This window comes from Elgaria multicarinata, chromosome 4 (genome assembly GCF_023053635.1).
Source record: "Elgaria multicarinata webbii isolate HBS135686 ecotype San Diego chromosome 4, rElgMul1.1.pri, whole genome shotgun sequence".
NCBI lineage: Eukaryota > Metazoa > Chordata > Lepidosauria > Squamata > Anguidae > Elgaria > Elgaria multicarinata.
The window spans coordinates 32218104-32238089 of NC_086174.1; positions in this window are offsets into that span (position 1 = coordinate 32218104).

Here is a 19986-nt window from a genome sequence, read left to right on the forward strand (position 1 = left end):
AGTGGGTGCCAGATGACCTCATCGGCCCTGACAATAAAAATATAGCGCCAACCCTCTGTCTTTGGGAGCCTTGAGTCCACTACACCACTACATATGGCTGCTGTTACTATATGAATGGGCCCTTAATCCTGAGCAGCTCTGAGACATGGAACTCTTCTCTAGGCATATCAGTCACTACAGCACTCTCTACTTGCAACATTACTGCAGGTGTCCTCTGGGGGGCAAGGGAGGTGGGAGGAAAGAGTTGTGTAGATGGTTCCACCTAGGGTGACCATATGGAAAGGAGGATGGGGCTCCTGTATCTTTAACAGTTGTATCGAAAAGAGAATTTCAGCAGGTGTCATTTGTATGCATGCAGCACCTGGTGAAAGCTGCGGGAGCTATACTAGAGCGATCAGACACAAAAGAGGGCAGGGCTCCTGCAGCTTTAACTGTTGTGATGAAGAGGGAATTTCACCAAGTGCTGCATGACACCTGCTGAAATTCCCTTTTCTATATAACCATTAAAGATACAGGAGCCCTGTTCTCCTTTCCACCCTAGCTCCACCTTGCAGACAAGAGATTAAGTTGATGGCCTTTTTGCCTCTGCCTTTAACTCCAGGATTCTTCCATGTGAAAACACTGCCAACTGAACTTGCCTGCATGTTGTTCCGGGCTTCCCCTAATGTAACTTACAGGTCTTAGACTCTAAATGTTTTTTTTCTTTTTCCTCCAGGAGGAGAGGCGGCTGGTTGGTCAAGGGAGAGATCTCTTTGTGTTCAGATGAGTCGTGCACCCCCTTTCCTTATCTCTCCCTCTCTTATTAGGCCGGCCTTTGTTATTACAAAACGTCGCCGACTCTTTGTGTTTGCTGAGGCACAATGAAAACAGAGCGCCAGCTGTAACTTTCTTGAATGAGGCCGGCTGGGCACCACAGCTCCGGAGCACGCTGGGAAAACTTCCGATACGGGCAGCCCATGTGACGGTGAGGAGAGTTTTGTTTCCCTGCATGCGACCTTAAGTTTAATCAGAAGTTCCTAGCTGTTGAGTGGCTGCCTCTGGTTTTTCTTGGGTTTCTGACACCCCTCCCTTGCCAGCGCCAAGTTTATCTGTGAAATGTACTTGTAGCATATATAAATCTGATCTCAATGTACTCAGCTCCTTAAGAACTCCTCTATTCCAATTTTGCAAAACGTTGTAAACCAGCCTTCCCTCCACCCCCCGCTCACTTCCCCTTTCTTGGTTTGGCAGATCCAAGTGACCTTGGCATGTCTTCTTACAACACTCGATATCACGAAGCTTTATAAAACTCATATCTCAGAAGTGTCTGACATTACATTACAAGAGGATCTGTAAACCTCAGCAAGATGACAAATGTCTTTTTTAAACAACAGACCAAGACTTCATTTAAATTAGTAACATGGAGATTAGAGGAGCTCTCCCGGGCTGAGCGGCAGCCACGCCGGGACTCGAGGAATATCAGTCACATGAAAGCTGTTAAATCTGAGATGGAAAATAAATCAAGGAGCCTGTAAAAACTGTCAGCGGGTCAGGGAAGTTTATGAACTCTTGCTGTATCTCGTCGTAAATCATAAGAATAAGCTAAAACTGAGAAGAAAAATGTTCTCTTTTGTAATCTAATGCTGTCTGTTAAGGCAATAAAACTCAAATGAAATGCATGCATTGCAATTTTGAGTTGATACTTTACATTATTACCAAAGTGAAGGGAAGAGTCTCAAAGTTATAAAAGTGAGACGGATGAGAGGTGGGCCTCCATCTTTTCAAGTGGCCAGACCTCGAACATACGCCCAGCAGAAGCCACACTGAAGCACCTTTGTGATGCTAAACAAACATGTGCTTCTGACTTCCATGTTTGACCTGTTTGCTCTGGGATCTTTCCGGAACCATTCTCATTAGCTCCTCTAAGGCGATGTTTCTCTAACCATTTCTGTTACTCCAGAACTGACCATCAGCCCTAAGGTTTCCTAGAAAAAACTGCCCAGAGAGCTTCAGCTATTGGGCGGTATAAAAATGCAATAAATAAATAAACTTAGATCAAGGGCATGGCACTCTGGGAAATGGGGCTAATTACCTCTCTTCCTCCCTCCCATTTCCTCCTGAAATTCCACCCTCTGCCTGGAGGGTAAAAGAACAGAGAGACAGGCCTAATCTACACCAAGCAGGAAATAGGACTATGAAAGGCAGGAGCCACACTACTGCTTTATAGCGGTATTAAAGTGCACTGACAACTGTTGGGGTCCATTGACACATACCATATACCTTTTTCATACTGCTAAATCCTGCTTGATGTGGCTCTGGGCATGGGGCATGGAGCTCTTCAGGCACTCCTTGCCCACTGGGGGTAGGGTGGGAGTTCCCCCCCTCCAGCTGTGGTGGAGGAGTGCCTGTGCATTACTCCCCTGCTTTTGTTTTTTTAAAAATGGTGGCTGCGCCATCCTTCTGGGATGTTGCATGACCATATGGACACCCAGGGAGGATTGTAGAAGCCGGTAAGTCCGCAATCCTCCCCCTACACCCTTGTGGTGTAGACATGTCCCAAGTGTCCATCTAGTGCAGCATTCTGTTTTCACAGTGGCCAACCAGCTGCTGATAGGACACCCACAAGCAGGAGATGAGTGCAACAGCAACCTCTCTCCCATGTTCCCCAGCAACTGGTATGGCTGCCTTTGATACTGGAGGGAGCATAGAGGCATCAGGACTAGTAAGCATTGATAGCCTTCTCCTCCAGAAATTCCATCACAAACATGGTTGACTACACAGGAATTCCAACCCAGACTTTTAAGAGCAAAGCACTCAAAGTGCTGGGCATAGATGGATAAAATGTTAGTTTCAGTCCCCCCCTCATTTTTTTTTAAAAAAATCATAGAATCATTGGAAGGGACCTATAAGGCCATCAAGTCCAACCCCCTGATCTCACGTTCTTTTGGAGAATATGGATAACTTTGCAAATTTTGGTAAGTTCTTATCAAAACTGAACTGAAACCTGGAACAGATCTACATCAAGCAAGATAGGACACTGAAAACGTTTTGAAAACTGTACATTCAATGCCATTCTTACTCAACATTATCTCAGTCTTTAGAAGTCAGCCTGTTATCTCCTTTCCCTTAGCAGCTCATGTGTATCATCAGTGAAACTATGCTACAGGGTGGCCATGTGTCCAACTTTACTGAGGGCAGTCCTCTATTTTTAAGAGAGTGTCTTCTACTTGAAGGTATCTCTCCTTAAAGAATGGTCCCAGTCCAACTGAATGATACTGAACATAACTGTGCAGTAGTCATAGAAATTGCTCGAGTTCTTTTTCAAATATAAATTCTTTCAAGTGTTTCCATTACATGAAATTAGTTGAAAGTCTGGTTCAGATGAAGTTTCTATTTATCTCAGAAAGTTCTTTTTTATCATAATCAATTTATAAAAAGAGATAAAGAGGGGGGGAAAGTGCCAATGTGATCTTATTTTAATATTAACAGCTATGAAAATATTCTTTGGTGCAAATGAAACATTTTGCTAGCCATCTGCAGATGAATACTCAGTCTTCTGATGCTGCTTTAATTAACTCTTGAATAACCGTAATCTGCAGAGTTGTTTGATTTTTTAAAAAAATCTGGTTTGTCTACTCAATTCTCAATTGTCTGGATACCTCCATTTCTTCCTGGTTTAAGTCTTGGATCCTATCTTTTCCCTATCCTACAACATAAATCCCACTCATTTTAAATGCATTTTAAAAGTTTGCTTATTTTTAAAAGAACATATTATTGTTATAATATTTTATCTGTGCATTTGTTCTTGTTGTTGTAAACCTCCCTGGGAGTCTGTTGAAGGATGGTATTTAAATAAAATAAATGAATAAATGGGGAAGTTGTCATGTTAATTCTTATGTTAATGGAAAACAGTTACACAAAAGCGCCTTTACAAGCTCATGGGGAATTTTATAAATTGACCCTGGTGCATTAGTTGACATCTTCACCAAGTGTCAATGTAAAACTCCAATGGAAATGTTTACAACCAGCATGGGGCAAATACGGACCTCTAGGTCTTTCAATCTGGAACTCTGCACATTTCCCAGGCCACGTCCCCTTTTATTTATTTATTTATTTATTTATTTATTCATTTCATTTCCATACAACCCAATAGCTGAAGCTCTCTGGGTGGTTTACAATTCATAAAAATTAAAATATGATATAAAAATACAGCATAAAATACAGCATAAATAATAATTATTATTATTATTATTATTATTATTATTATTATTATTATTATTATTATCCCACCTTTTGCCCAATGCTGGGCCTCAAGGCGGCATTACAAAATGTAGATCATATACATTAAAAAACTATAAATAGAAATATACAAAAGTTAAAAATATTAAATATGTTCCAATATTAAAACATTTAAATATTTTAAATGATAATTTTAAAGGTTCTTGGCACATAAGTGTATATTCGCTTGTACAAAATTTGAAACAATTTAGACTGCTAAAATATTCAATAAAATAATAAACCCATAAATTAGGGTGACCATATTTTGGAAGTCAAAAAGGAGGACAACATGGCTGCCCCATGGGGGTGTGCCCACCAACATGTCCAGCCCCCAAGCCAACATGTCCAGCCCCCAAGGGGGCATGCCCACCAACATGTCCAGCCCCCAAGGGGGCGTGCTCACCAGCATGTCCAGCCCCCAAAGGGGCGTGCCCACCCAAACATGGCCTTGGTCACAGGTCTGATTTCACAGCACACAATTAAGACAAACCTGTTCTACATTACATGTTAATGTTAAAATCACTGGAATAAAGTATAAGTGAGACGTTCAATGTATCTGAAATCAACTTCACTCATTCCTACTTCTGTAGCTTTTGCTGTACGTTGAAGCTTTTGCTATACTGTGTGCTCAGCTACACCAAGCAGGGTATTCCACTATGAAAGTGGTATATAAAAGGCAGGAGCCACACTATTACTTTTAGGGGTGTGCACAGACCCCCCGCTCCGCTTCACTTGCAGATCCGCCATTTTCCGGATCGGGCCGCTCCGCCCCGCCCCCGCTCCGCCCACTTCCGCTCCGCTCCGCCCGGAGCTCCGGATCCGGATCCGGAGCTCCGTTTCCCCCCCCCCATAGGCTTGCATTGAAAGCTAAAAAATTATACAACTTTTTTTCTGTTCAAGTTAGAAACCTCATGTTTGGCACCATGACACCTCATGGGGATATACACACGCATGCCAAGTTTCAAAGCAATCCCATCATCCCCTGATTTTTGGCGAATTTTTGAAAATCGGGCACCCCACACACAACATCCCTGCGAGGTGGGCAGGGGAGGAGGGAGGGAAGGCAGGCAGGCATGCAGCTGGCATTTCTGGGGGCATAAGGAAGTGAGCCAAGGATAAGCCAGTAATGCATATAAAATGGAATAAATCAATCAATAAACAAAGGAGGGGTGGAATTAAAAGCAGCAGTGTTGCTCAATAAACAACTTTTTTTAAAAGGCTATATCTGTCTTTTACCAGCAATAGGGGGACGTGCCCGGGGGAGGGGGAAGTAGCTGCCAGTTCAAGACACTGACAGCCACAGCTCTGAGAAGAAGTAAAACGCTCACTTTGACTCAGAACAGGCATTGCTCCACCACTGAAAAGTGACCATTCACTTCAACTCATGATAGGCATTGCTCCACCGTTTTACTCTCTTTGGAAGGCTCTAATGGCCTTCCAGTGCAGGAGAGAGTGGGGGCACGTCCACGATGAGATGCCCTAGGGGAGCTCATCCCCTTGCACCACATCGATTCAGTTGTTCCCCAAGGTTAGGGTGGGGAGCAGTGCTGTGTTTCTATCTCTTATTCTTGGCTTAGTATATGATTTCAGGTTGTGTTTGTGCATTTGGTGGGGCTACTGTGTTAAAAAACACGGGGAAAAGCCCGTTCAGATGAAGAAAGAGAAGTTTCCCAGAATCCCAAGTTACCTGTTTTGCCTATGCCCTCCTCCAACTTTGGGATCATCATGACCAGGAGCTGACTCTGCCCCTCAGCCCTTTGAAAAAGGTATTTTTCCCGCCGATTTTTTAAAAACGTCTAGCCCGCGACCCGTACGATGCAGAAAGTTGAGAGTGGTCTCAAAATGACCCCCATCCACGACTCTCTGTGCACAAGAATTTTCAGAACGATAGCTTAAACCCCCCCCCCAGTTATCCCCGATTCTTTCCCTCAATGCAATCCTATGGGCGAAAAGCCGAAAACGCAGTTTGAGCCGCGCGGTTGACCCGATTTTCACAAAAATATAGCCCGCGACCCGTACGATGCAGAAAGTTGAGAGTGGTCTCAAAATGACCCCCATCCACGACTCTCTGTGCACAAGAATTTCCAGAACGATAGCTTAAACCCCCCCAGTTATCCCCGATTCTTTCCCTCAATGCAATCCTATGGGCGAAAAGCCGAAAACGCCGTTTGAGCCGCGCGGTTGACCCGATTTTCACAAAAATATAGCCCGCGACCCGTACGATGCAGAAAGTTGAGAGTGGTCTCAAAATGACCCCCATCCACGACTCTCTGTGCACAAGAATTTCCAGAACGATAGCTTAAACCCCCCCCCCCAGTTATCCCCGATTCTTTCCCTCAATGCAATCCTATGGGCGAAAAGCCAAAAACGCAGTTTGAGCCGCGCGGTTGACCCGATTTTCACAAAAATATAGCCCGCGACCCGTACGATGCAGAAAGTTGAGAGTGGTCTCAAAATGACCCCCATCCACGACTCTCTGTGCACAAGAATTTCCAGAATGATAGCTTCAAAAACAACGTAGTTATGCGCGATTATTTGCCGCAATGCAATCCTATGGCGAAATGTTTTCAAGATGGCGACCGGAGCGCTCCGCCTGAACTCGGAGCTCCGAAAAATGGGCGCTTCTCTTCGCCTTGCTTCTAGGGGGTCCGCGGTCCGCTCCTACTCCGCCTCTGGGTAAGGCGGAGCAGGCCAATCCGCTACTGCTTCTACGCTCCTAATCGGAGCGGAGCACATCCCTAATTACTTTACAGAGGTATTCAACTGCACTGCAGGAGCTACACTACTGCTTCACTGACAACTGTTGGGGCCCATGACACATCTACACCAAGCAGAATATAACACTATGAAAGTGTTATGAAAGTGGTATATGGTATGTGTCATGGGCCCCAACAGTTGTCAGTACACTTCAATATTGCTATAAAGCAGTAGTGTGGCTCCTGGCTTTTTTATATCGCTTTCAAAGTGGAATATCCTGCTTGGCGTAGATGAGCCCTGTGTGTGATACAGTCTTCCCTTCCCTCAAATATCTTTTCTGACTGCAAATCCTTCACTGGATGACCATAGTCTAACCTTTCCTAACATTTAACACTGTTTCCCCATCACCTTACTGCATACTGCTACCACTGAACAAATGAAGCAGTTGACAAGTATACAACAACCAAACAACCAAGCATTCAGAAAGAGTATAAACTACTATTAGCCTGCAAACGTTAGCCATGGAACAAAATGGATTAAAGCTTGTCTTAGCTTGTTTCAACTTCAACCAGACATAACAGTCAAAAACAACCAAGAAAAACACACCTACATTGAAATTGCAATAGCTAATGACAAAAATGTTGCAGATAAGAAAAATATACACCACTGGATATGGAAGTTAAAGAACTATGGCAACAGGAAAAACTTACAATTATTTGTTAGTCACATCAGTCACCAGCATGACATCGTGGTTGTTTTTACAGAAAACCTTCAAAAATTAGGCCTACCAAAATACATGCACGCCAACATCCAGAAAGCAGTCATACTTAAAACATGTTCAATAGTCAGGACATTTCTGAATCAGTAAAAGACAACATGACTTGGCAAAGCCCATCATGTTCATCTAGAAAAACCAGCACAAGCAAGAAAAGAGAGATAGATGATGATGATGATAATGATGATGATGATACCAACCCTGTTAATTTTTTAAAAGTTTCTTTAAGTAGGATGAACAATTGTCAGCCACTGTTACAAAATATACATCATGCCAATTATAGTAAACAAATTGGAAAGGAAGGTCTATGGGTCTAAAATGCATTATTTAATAGGAACATCACCTCCAAATCATTCCCCCCAACTCACAGAAAACTACAGCCACCCCCACTACAAACATGCACATGCATTCATTCAGTCAAACAACCAGGCATCCCATTCAGACATCAATACACTCACACTGCCAGCACACGTGTGTGTGTGCACGCACACACACACACACACACACACACACTTAGCATGACTCACTCCAAAAACATGCATGCACACATGCATGCACACATGCATTCACTCAAAGACCCCATGCACCCCATTCACCCACACTTTCTCTCTCACACACAAACCTCAGTCTTACCTCCTACTCTATCTTCTCCTCCTCCTCCTGTTCTTCTTTTTCTTGCTTCTTCTTCTTCTTCTTCTGCGCTGGGGGGTGGGGTGCTGGAGGCTGCGTTGCTGGAAATTCCTGCACGCAGCCCCCAACCACTCACCTCGCTCTCACTGCCCACCCCTCGTGGCGGCCATCTTGAATCTCGCCCGAACTCACGTGAGATCTCGGCTGTTGACTGGGTCTCGCAGAGTTCCCAGCCAGCTGCCAAGATCTCGCGTGAGTTCGGGCGAGATTCAAGATGGCCACCGCCACTCGCCGGGGAAATTTAGGCCTGGTAAGTTGGGGTTGTGGTTGCTGCGGGCCCAGTAACCACAATCCCGGTATTTTGGGCCCCAAGTCCGGTTCCTCCAGACCCCCAGCTCTCCCAGGAGGCTTCCGGAATTTTCCAGAGGGTATGGGCAGCCTACATAAATGCCTCACCATTTTATCTATTTAATTATTGCATTTCTATACCACCCAACAGCTGAAGATCTCGGGGCGGTTCACAAAAATTAATACCATAAAGTACAACTTCAATATAAAACTTAAACCACAATATAAAACTACAACCAGAATAAAACTGAGCAGCAAGGCAGAGATTTAAAATACAAACTTAAAACAGAGTAGGGTGGTAAAACGTTAAAATACTGGGAAAATGAAAAGGTTTTCACCTGGTTTTGGAAAGAATATAATGTTGGTACCAGCCAAACTTCTCTGGGGAGCTCATTCCACAGCAGGATGTCACAGCAGAAAAGGCCCTCCTCCTGGTAGCCACCATATGCCACTAAGGCCTTAGCTAGACCTAAGGTTTATCCCAGGATCGTCTCGGAGTCATCCCTGCTTGCTCCCAGGATCCTCTGTATGTCATTTACATGAACAGGGATGACCCCAGGATGACCCCAGGATAAACCTTAGGTCTAGCTAAGGCCTAAATGTCATTAAATGCCTGGCAGTAGAGGGAAGTCTTAACCTAGCGCCAAAAGTGTTGGAACCAGGTGGACCTGAGTGGACTTGGGACTGTTCCCTGAGCTTGCCTTTGGAACTGGCCCTAGTGATGTTTCTGGAGCTCTGTCCCAGGGCCACCATAAGCAAGGCAGATACTGATGGGCAGTGGCTCTCTAGGGTTTCAGACAGAAGTTTGTCTAGCTGTTCCTGAAGATGCCAGGGACTGAGCAAAGTAGGTGCTGCACTACATTCTCCAGCAAACTCCCAACCCAAGGTGGACTGTGCCACACAGTAGCATTGTCCAGTTTAAGCCATATAAGACACATAATCTGAACCACAATGGGCCTGTTCAGATAACATGCTAAGCCATGGTTAGGTCGCTAACCCTTTTGCAGCAAGTGGTTAGTGAGCATGTTTAAACTGTGGTTTTGTAGCCATCATTGTTAGGAAATGGTTCACATGACACACTAAATTATGGTTAGCATAACACGCTAAGCCAAAATATTTGGCTCAAAACACTTCACCATCATAGTTTAGTGTATTGCCTGAAGAGGGCCAACGTCCAATTCATGCTCAATTTACACACATCTGTGGTTCAAATAATAATGAGCAATGAAATCCACCAATCAGTACGGGTTTCAGAAGAAACTGAGAAAACACCAACCACCTAAAATTGTTCAATTGCGTTCCAAATCTTATCCAGTTGGAGTAATTTCAGATTGGCAAATGAAGAGCCTCATTTTATGAATTGAATATTGTTTTACATTTTGCATGTTGAGTCCTGCATATTTTGAACCACTTTGGACCACTGAGGCAGGCAGGCAGGCTAGCAATTCCCTTGTGCAGGAGGGCTTGATATAGAGCTGAGCTGAACCAAAATAATTATCCCTTTGACTCTTTCAATACAAGCCTGATAGTAATAATTAAAAAGTCAAGTTTCTAATATTGTTTACTTTGCTTTCCTTACCATGCGGGTTCCCACAATTTCACACCTCCCACTACGCTCTTGATTATGCTAAACTTCTCTACGTGCAAGAAATGTTCAATTTATTTTATTTTTTTGAAACATTTATGGCTCTTTGCTTCAGAACCAGCTTCATGCCTGATTAATCTTGTATGTGAGTTGTCTGGCGAGTGCTAATTACTTACACTTCCTTCTGCAACTTGGAAAAACATGGTTTAGACTTGCCCTCTAGACACAGACAGGACATCGGGATTGGGAAAGGCTATAAAACAGTGCTCTGCCGGTTCCTCCTCATTGTTACCACCACACGACCTTAATAACATCACTTCCTCTTTGCCATGCGGGCAGGTGCTCAGGTGCCCATGCTTTCCATTTCCTCCAATGTACTCATCACAAAGACTTCCAGAATAAACCCCAAACAATCCCCGTCCCCCAGAAATCAGACAGCTTTTATGACACCAGTCCTCTAGTTAAACATTTAGCAATATGAACCCCACCAGCCTGCCTCTCTAGCTTCTTTTCCCCCCTCCCCCATTCACTGGACGGAAATACTTGAACAAAGTTGTAATGATATTAAAGATGAATGAAGAGAGTACAATATTTAAATCCTGGCTTGTGATCCTTGTTACAGAACAGTGTGATCTCAACACATTCTTTGCTGATGAAACGGAAAGGGGGATTTTCACATTTATTAACAGAAGAGGCAGGAAGAGCTGGTCTCCTTTCGGAGTTAGAAAAGGGAACCCACAATTAGTAAAAAGAAGGTTGATGGTTCCCAATCTTAACAAATCCTCCAGAAAGTCTCAATTAATCTAACTAGATTTGTTCCTATTCTGACATCATTTCCCTTTATAGGGTGGACAGGTGTCCTACATTACAGATGACAGTCCTCTGTTTGAAGAGCTGTTACAGGACAGTCCTCTGCTTGAAGGTGTCCTTTAGCTGATGGGCTCTATCGCCCAAGTCGGCTTTAAACCATAAGAGTGGGAGAGCAGGGGGCTTGAAGTTGCCCACCAGCACTTAGAAGCACCTGGACAGCAAAATGAGCATTCAGGTCACCTGGGGAGTTTTACATAAACTTTCCCCTGGTAAGATTATTGAATTGCTATTTAAGTTCTAGCAGTTATTGCTATATGTGTGTGTGTGTGTGTGTGTGTGTATATATATATATATATATATGCTAATGTCATGCAAATTGGTATCCTCTTTCTTTGTTGTTATTGTTGTTGTGGATGATGTGTAACTAGCCGCCCTGCTTTGGTTTCTGTCCTGTTCTCACCTCCGTCTCTATGCACCTTAGGGGAAAGGCTATCTCCCCCCCCCCCCCACACACACACTTCTGCTTTACATCTGGAAGGCACCAGGGGCTGGGAAACATGCCATAAAGTGACATGCACTTTGATGGTGGTGGTGGTGGTGATGGTGATATATAAAATACTGCTGCTTGTTAGGGATGTCGGTCATTTGCAAATCTGGTGCTTTTGGGACCCAACGGATTCTTGGAGATGCTCCTGGGCCTATCACTGAAAGTACTGGCCACTGTGCACATGTCTATACATGTGCCCAAGGACTAGTCAGGAAAGGAAGTGAAGGGAGTAGCCTGTGCTCATTCCCTCTGTGCTAATCCCTTTGCTAGCCTCCCTACCATTGGGTCTGGGACATGAAACACCTCAGTATGATTTTTTTTAAAAAAAATCCCTGTGACTTCAATTGCTGTTTGATTCATTTCCCTTTGTTTATTTGTTTCCCTAATTTAAAATAACTTATCAAATGCAAACATGAGACTACATTTAAATTTTAGCATTGGTGCAAAAATGAGACTACATTTAAATCATTACTGGAAGCTCCAAACATCTGCAAACACCAGTTTATGATGTTAAAGAGCAAATCGGATGCCACTCTTCTTTGGCAATGAAAATGGAATGTAATTAGCCACAAGTTGTTTCTGTGATGTTGGCTAAATCCTTGGGACCCTGGACTGGTTGTCTGTCCCTTAACTCTTGTTCGATAGGGACCCTAGCCCAGGGAGGGACTGTAACTGGAAAACATTTTAACCAGGGGTGTGCACGGACCCCCCGCTCCGCTTCTCTTCCAGATCTGCGATTTGCAGATCGGGCCGCTTCGCTCCACCCCCGCTCCGCCTATGTCCGCTCCGCTCCGCTGCGGAGTTCCGGATCAGGATCGGAGCTCCGTTTCCCCCCCCATAGGCTTGAATTGAAAGCTAAAAAAGTATACAACTTTTTTTCTGTTAAAGTTAGAAACCTCAAGTTTGGCACCATGACACCTCATGGAGGTATACACACGCATGCCAAGTTTCAAGCCAATCCCATCATCCCCTGATTTTTTGGGAATTTTTGAAAATCGGGCACCCCATTCACACCCCTTTCGATAGCTCCGTCAATTTGCACGTTAGAAACCTCAAACTCGCCACCATGATAGCTTATCCAGGAATACACATGCATGCCAAGACTCAAGGCAATCCCATCATCCCCTTATTTTTGGCGGGGATAGCTCCGTCAATTTTCATGTTAGAAACCTCAAAATCGCTACCATGATAGTTATCCATGTGTCCACATGGATGCCAAATTTGAAGCCAATCCCATCATCCCCTGATTTTTGGGGAATTTTTGAAAATTGGGTACCCCATTCACACCCCTTTCGATAGCTCCGTCAATTTGCACGTTAGAAACCTCAAACTCGGCACCATGATAGCTTATCCAGGGATACACATGCATGCCAAGACTCAAGGCAATCCCATCATCCCCTGATTTTTGGCAGGGCTTAAACCTTTTAACTCACCCCAAATCAAGTCCCATTTTACAACTACGTCAATTTGCATGTCAGAAACCTCACCTTCAGTCCCATGACAGCTTACCCATGTGTCCACATGGATGCTAAGTTTCAAGTCAATCCCATCATCCCTGGATTTTTGGGGAATTTATTAAAGTTGGACACCCCAGTATCTGCAGACAGCTCAATGGGCCCATTTCAAAAGAAATCCCAACATGCCATGAATTGGGAAGTAGAGATAAACCTAAATATGAAACTTCTTCCACACTTGAAAAATTGATTTGGAACTTGAGCACAGGAAGGACTTCTCCCCTGAGTCAAAGCAAGACACACAAAAAACATCCCTGCGAGGTGGGCAGGGGAGGAGGGAGGGAAGGCAGGCAGGCAGCAGACATTTCTGGGTGCACAAGGAAGTGAGCCAAGGATAGTTTCAAAGGCAGTAATGCATATAAAATGGAATAAATAAATAAATAAACAAAGGAGGGGTGGAATTAAAAACAGCAGTGTTGCTGAATAAACAACAAGAATATATTTTTTAAAAAGGCTATATCTGTCTTTTACCAGTAAGAGGGGAGTGGACATGCCCAAGGGGAGGGGGAATCATCTGCCAATTTTATTGGTCCTGTCTAGGTACAAGTCTTTAAGAAGCAAACAATCACTTCAACTCATGATAGGCATTCTCTCCAGTGATTTACCTTTGGAGGACTCTGATGGCCCTCCAAGAACAGGAGAGTGCACAGGGCACGTCCTTGCCCTAGGGGAGCTCATCCCCTTGCACCACATCTATTCAGTTGTTCCCCAAAGTTAGGGTGTGTAGCAGTGCTGTATTTTCTATCTCTTATTATTGGCTTAGTATGATTTCAGGTTGTGTTTGTGCATTTGGTGGGGCTACTGTTTTAAAAAAACACTGGGAAAAGTCCGTTCAGACTAAGAAAGAGAAGTTCCCAGAATCCCAAGTTACCCGTTTTGCCTATCCCCTCCTCCAACTTTGGGATCATGTGATCATGACTGGGAGTTGACTCTGCCCCTCAGCCCTTCGAAAAAGGTACATTTTCTTGCTGTTTTACCCAATTTTCCCAAAAATTCTAGCAAGCGAACCGCACCACGCAGAGAGCTGAGAGTAGGCTCAAAATGACCCCCAGCCATGACTCTCTAAGCACAAGAAGTTTCAGAAAGATAGCTTAAAAAACAACACAGTTATCCCCTATTCTTTTCCGCAATGCAATCCTATGGGCGAAATTTTTCAAAATGGAGATCGGATTGGTCCGCGAAAAGAGAAGCACTCCGCATATGGGCGCTTCTCTTCGCCGTGCTTCTACGGGTCCCCGGTCCGCTTCTACTCCGCCTCTGGGCAAGACGGAGCAGGCCAATTCGCTTCTGATTCTCCACTTCTAATCGGAGCGGAGCACATCCCTAATTTTAACATATGAGGGATGTAGAAGCAGTTGTAAAGCGTGGAATGGTGTTTTTGGTTGCAGAGAAAGAGAAATGTTAGTTGTTTTAGTCACAATTGAAGAGATACATGTAGCCACCTAAAAGTGGTCCTCATAAAACCATTAATTCCAGGGTCTAAAATGATCAAGCTGTTCCACAGCTCTCCAAATTAAATGCCTGCTGACACAAAAAGGTCATCCAATGAAGCTGAAAGGGGAGAGATTCAGGACAGAGAAAAGGAAGTACTTAGGCCATGGCTAGACTAGGTGATATCCTGGGGATCACCCCGGGATCATCTCTGTGTGTCCACATGACGCACAGGGGATCCTGGGAGTAGGGAGGGATGAGCCCTCCCTTGTCCCGAGATATCGCCCTACACTTCTGTTCCAAGTTTTTGATGGTCTCGGGATGATTCCAAGGTCATGGAACATGTGGCCCGGCGTCGCGAGGAGCCGGGACTTGGGCATGGGGCACAGCTCTGTGCCCATCGGGAGTGGGGTGGGGGAGCAGAAGTGGGGTTTTATTTTTTAAAAAATCTTTCCTTTTTCGTAGGAGTGCTCATGCGCTCTTCTTGGATTCAAAAAAACATCTTGCAAGGAACCCAAGACAACCCATTCCACTTAATCCTCACAACAACCCTGTGAGGTAAGTTAGTCTGAGGCCTAATCTACTCCTGGAGGCCTTCTGGGAGTGGGGAGGGATGATCATGGGTTTTGCACTTCTGCGATCATCCCTCAGGGCCCAACACCAGAGAGTTTTCCCGAAAGTAAAGGAGACATTTACAAGCGGAGACGTTTGTGCAACAGCGTGGGTGCGATCCTGTGCAAAGGTACGTTTTTTTTAAAAAAAAACCAAATCCCCCAACAAACTTGGTGCTGGAAGGCACTGAGAGCCATCACAAACTTGGCAAAAATGCACTTTCAATGCTTGCAAACTCTCCCTGCACAGCTCCTTTCCCTTTTTCCTGAGCCCTGCTGCAGATGGGGAAGAAGGAGGACCCCAGGAGGGAAAGGCACACCGCTCGCAGACCTCAGGATTGCCCTGAGACCAGAGAAAAAACCAGGATGAAAGCTGTCCTAGATATCCTGGAAGAACTGAGTGGTCATCCCCAGTTCACCCCAGGATCAGTTGTGCGTCATTTGGACCTGCAGGGATGACCTCAAGTCTACCCTGGGATAAATGGCAGGTATAGATTAGGCCTGAGAGACTGGCCCCAAATCACCCCATGAGCTTTACAGCTGAATAGGGACTAGAACCCAGAACTCCCAAATCCCAGTCCAAAGCTCTAACCACTATGCTACACTGCAGCTTGCCAAAAAATGTTGCACTGCAGAATGCTGCTGTCCAGAGCGCCAGACCTCTAGCCATGCCTCTCTCCAGAATATTCCACTCCATTCACCGTTCAACCCAGTTTTCAGTGTTTGCATTCTGTGGCCACTGAGCATGCTCAGTCCTCATTGGGTTCTTTTTGCATTTCTTCACCCACCCTCCAGTGCTTATTTCTACATTGTTGAGTTGTTGTTGTTTCTGGGTTTTTTTGTCCTTCTGAAACCTTTGGGGTTCTTGCAATTCTGCTGATGCCTCTCTCTTGGGCAGGGGAATTTTTTTTTGTCTACTTAATGATCCACACTTGGAGCATGTATTTGCTATTTGTATATAGGACTAAACCTTCTTCTTCTTCTTCTTCTTCTTCTTCTTCTTCTTCTTCTTCTTCTTCTTCTTCTTCTTCTTCTTCTTCTTTCAAACTAACAGTCAATCTACTGATAGAGTTGATTTAGAAGCCAGTGCAGAATAGGCTATTGAAGAGTAAATAAAGACAGCATATGGTAGGTGGAAAAGAGCCTTCAGCAATTTATAAGTGTATGTTTGTGGGGGGCGGGGGGGAGGAGAGACACCCAGGCCTTGATCTTTGGTGTAAAAGTAGAGAGGGGTTCATCTGTAAAATGTGGACACCAGATATGCATTCACAGTGTTTTTCCAGCCAATCTGAGAACCTAAGTGATTTCACTATTTTAATTTTTGAGGGACTGACCAAAAACGAAACAGAAATTCGATCAAGGGTAAATGCCCAAGCCTCTTCAGTGATGTGTGGAAATGGTTCTTTAAGATATTTCTGGTACGGATGTGCAGAACCACAACACGTGAGGGAAGATTCTAATTGTTATGAGTCTTCATGCTTCAGGGCATAATAATGTGATCACCAGATGTGCCCAGAAGAAATTTGTCTCTTAGGAATAATAGTGCAAAATTAGGTGCTTTGTAGCAGTCTGTTTATGGCTTTCTGTGATTCGTCCAGCCCTGGATGGTACTGAAAGGAAAATAACAGTGACAGTTTAAGAGACGGTTTGCATTTGCATAAGGAGCTGCAAAAGAGGAGATAGATTGTGGTTGGTGGCCAAGGTGGCAACCTATGGAGAGCACAGTTACAGGCACGCAGATCCTGTGGGCTTTTAAAATTTGAAGAGAAAAAATTGCTGTACAATCCAAGGGAAAGTTAAGGGACAATGCGTAAGAGGTACAGTACCTACCATTTGTTTTAATTTATAACCCCCTCCTCATGTGAAATGCCGAGAGCAAGCAACAATGTTTATTTCATGGAGATTCTTCTCTTGCTGTAGTAGTTGACTGCATGCATCAGCAGGGGGTGAGACTACCAAGCAGGATATTGCAGTACGAATGCGGTATGAAAGTGGTATATAAGAGGCAGGAGCCACACTACTGCTTTATAGTGGTATTGAAGAGCACTGACAACTGTTGGGGCCCATTGACACTTACCATATACCGCTTTCATACCACTATATCCTGCTTGGTGTGGCTCCTGCCTCTTATATACCGCTGTCATACCACTTCCATAGTGCAATATCCTGCTTGGTGTAGATTAGGCCATGGTAATCTTTGAGGTCCCTTCCAGCTTAGTCATTTTATCTCACACAGACCTTCCCAATTTGAGATCAGTTAATGAGGCCCTGCTGCAGGTATTAACTTACATGGATGCCAGATTGGTCTTGGCAAGAAGCACTTCACTAAAGCAGTAGTGTGGCCCCTGCCTTTTATATACCGTTTTCATACTGATTTCAAAGTGCAATATCCTGCTTGGTGTAGATTAGGCCTAGGCCTAACTACTGGGCCTGCATCTCCAGCCCACATGGTCAAGTGGTTGCTGAGAGCCAAGTAGCCATCCTGACACTCACCCATCCTCCATGGGCCCATTTGTAATTGTCACTGAGCCGCTCTGAGCCATCTGCCATTTTAAATTTCATGCAGTGCCCTGGAGCGATGCTATTGCAAGGCATTGTGAGTAATGAAAATGGCAGGTTGTGTTGCAGTGGCCCGCTTTAGAATGTGCTGCTGCTCCTTCTTGCTGTCATCCATGCTGCAGCTGGTAGGGGAGCTTGCTCATATCAGAGCAGAAGCAGCATGAAGTGGGGAGGGCCTCCCAGTAGGCACCGAGAGTCCAAGCTGGTGGCACTGTGCAATGGGCCCTTTTTATGGTGGCCAGGTGTCCTCTTTTACAGAGGACAATACTCTATTTGAAGAGGCACCAGAGCACTGGCCTCTGTTTTAAAGGCACCCTCTATTTTGAAGGCCTGTCGAGTCCAAGTCCAGTTTCAATATCCAGAAGAGCTAAAGGGCCTTGAAGTTGCCCATTAACATCATCACCTGGACAGCGGGCTGAGCAAGGCATACAGGTCACCTGGCCATAGTCTTCCACACCATGGTGAAATGTACTGTATTTCTATTTAAATGATAATAGTTTTTTTCTCTAAATTTGCATCTATACGTATAAATCAGCAGGTGAAATGTTATGCCAATCAGTGTCCTCCTTTGTCCACTTTTTTGGTGCTGCATGTCCTCTCTTTTAGCTATTTGCATGTGGCCAGCTAGCTGCCTTTGATCTTAGTGCCAGCCTGGAAAGGAGTGGGAAGTGCATTGGCAATGTGGCGGTTATGGAGGGTGGGTGGTGACATGTGGTAACTTTTGGAAATCCAGATTGAGTCTGCAGGCCACCAGTTCCCAAGCCAAATTTTGGAAACAAAGTCCTATGAAGAGAGATTAAAAGAACTGGGCATGTTTAGCCTTGAGAAGAGAAGACTGAGGGGAGACATGATAGACTCTTCAAATACTTAAAATGTTGTCACACAGAGAAGGGCCAAGATCCCTTTTGATCATCCCAGAGTGTAGGACACAGAATAATGGGCTAAAGTTACAGGAAGCCAGATTCCGGCTGGACATCAGAAAAAAACTTCCTGACTGTTAGAGCAGTACAACAATGGAACCAATGACCTAGGGAGGTTGTGGGCTCTCCCACACTAGAGGCATTCAAGAGGCAGGTGGACAGCCATCTGCCAGGTATGCTTTAAGGTGGATTCCTGCATTGAGCAGGGGGTTGGACTCGATGGCCTTATAGGCCCCTTCCAACTCTACTATTCTATGATTCTATGAAACAAAAGCCAGATTTCTAGGCTATCACCATCCTGTTTTCAAACATGAAACACTCTCCAGTAGATTTCCAGCTGCAAAGCATCTTGGGCTTTCAAGAAAGCACCATATTGATGGGAAGAATCCGAGTCACTCCCCCCTGCCCTTGCTTTCCCCACAAGAACGAATGGCTGGCATGAACGAACAATGAGGAGTGAAGAGTCATTAAAAGACGCACGGGGGTATAAAACATCACCGGGGGGGGGGGGAGAGAACGGACAGATTACAGAATTGGAGTTCAGTGCAATAAAACGATAAGGAAGGCAAACGCAAAGGAGGAAGAGAAGATTACACAGGAGGCCAGGCCAGATAATGGGCCAATGTTTGCCAGCACAGAAGGAGCATGAGGTCACCGAAGGAGATGGGGAGGCAGCTTAAGACACAACAAAGGTGATGTGCTGACACAGAAGGTGTTCCTAAGATATATCTGTCCTGGACTCTGCGCATTACTACTGACACAAAAGGAAGGCGTGGGACACTTGCCAGGGTCAGGCATAAATCTCCCAAGTGTGTGTGAGGGGGAGTGGGGTGGGGAAAAGGCATGAGGGAAAAGAAGTGGAGCTCACACCAGACCACCTTCTGACTTCCCAGAACTGGCAAACAGTGTCAGAGAATGAGATATTAATTGTGGGGAAACAATGTCTTCTCATTACTCCAGCTGAACTGAGGGGCGAGGCAGGGAAAATGTTTTCATGGCTGACCATTATTATTAACCCAGCAAGCAGAACATTCGGCTGCCTTGCTGGCAGTAATTGGCGCACAAACTAAGCTGCCTTTTGCCAAATTGCCATGAAAGAGAGACCGTCGCGAACTTCTGCAACTGCGGTGGTGTGTCACTTTATCGAATGCACTGTTTCCCTGCAATGCAGAAAAAGGGGGGGGGACTCTTAAAATAATAACCGCACAGGGCAGCCTAGAGAAGCCAATTGCTCCTTTCAAAAGTACTGATTAGCCTCGAAGTTTCAGGCCAAACAATGTTCAGCTGGGGTTGTACAGATCT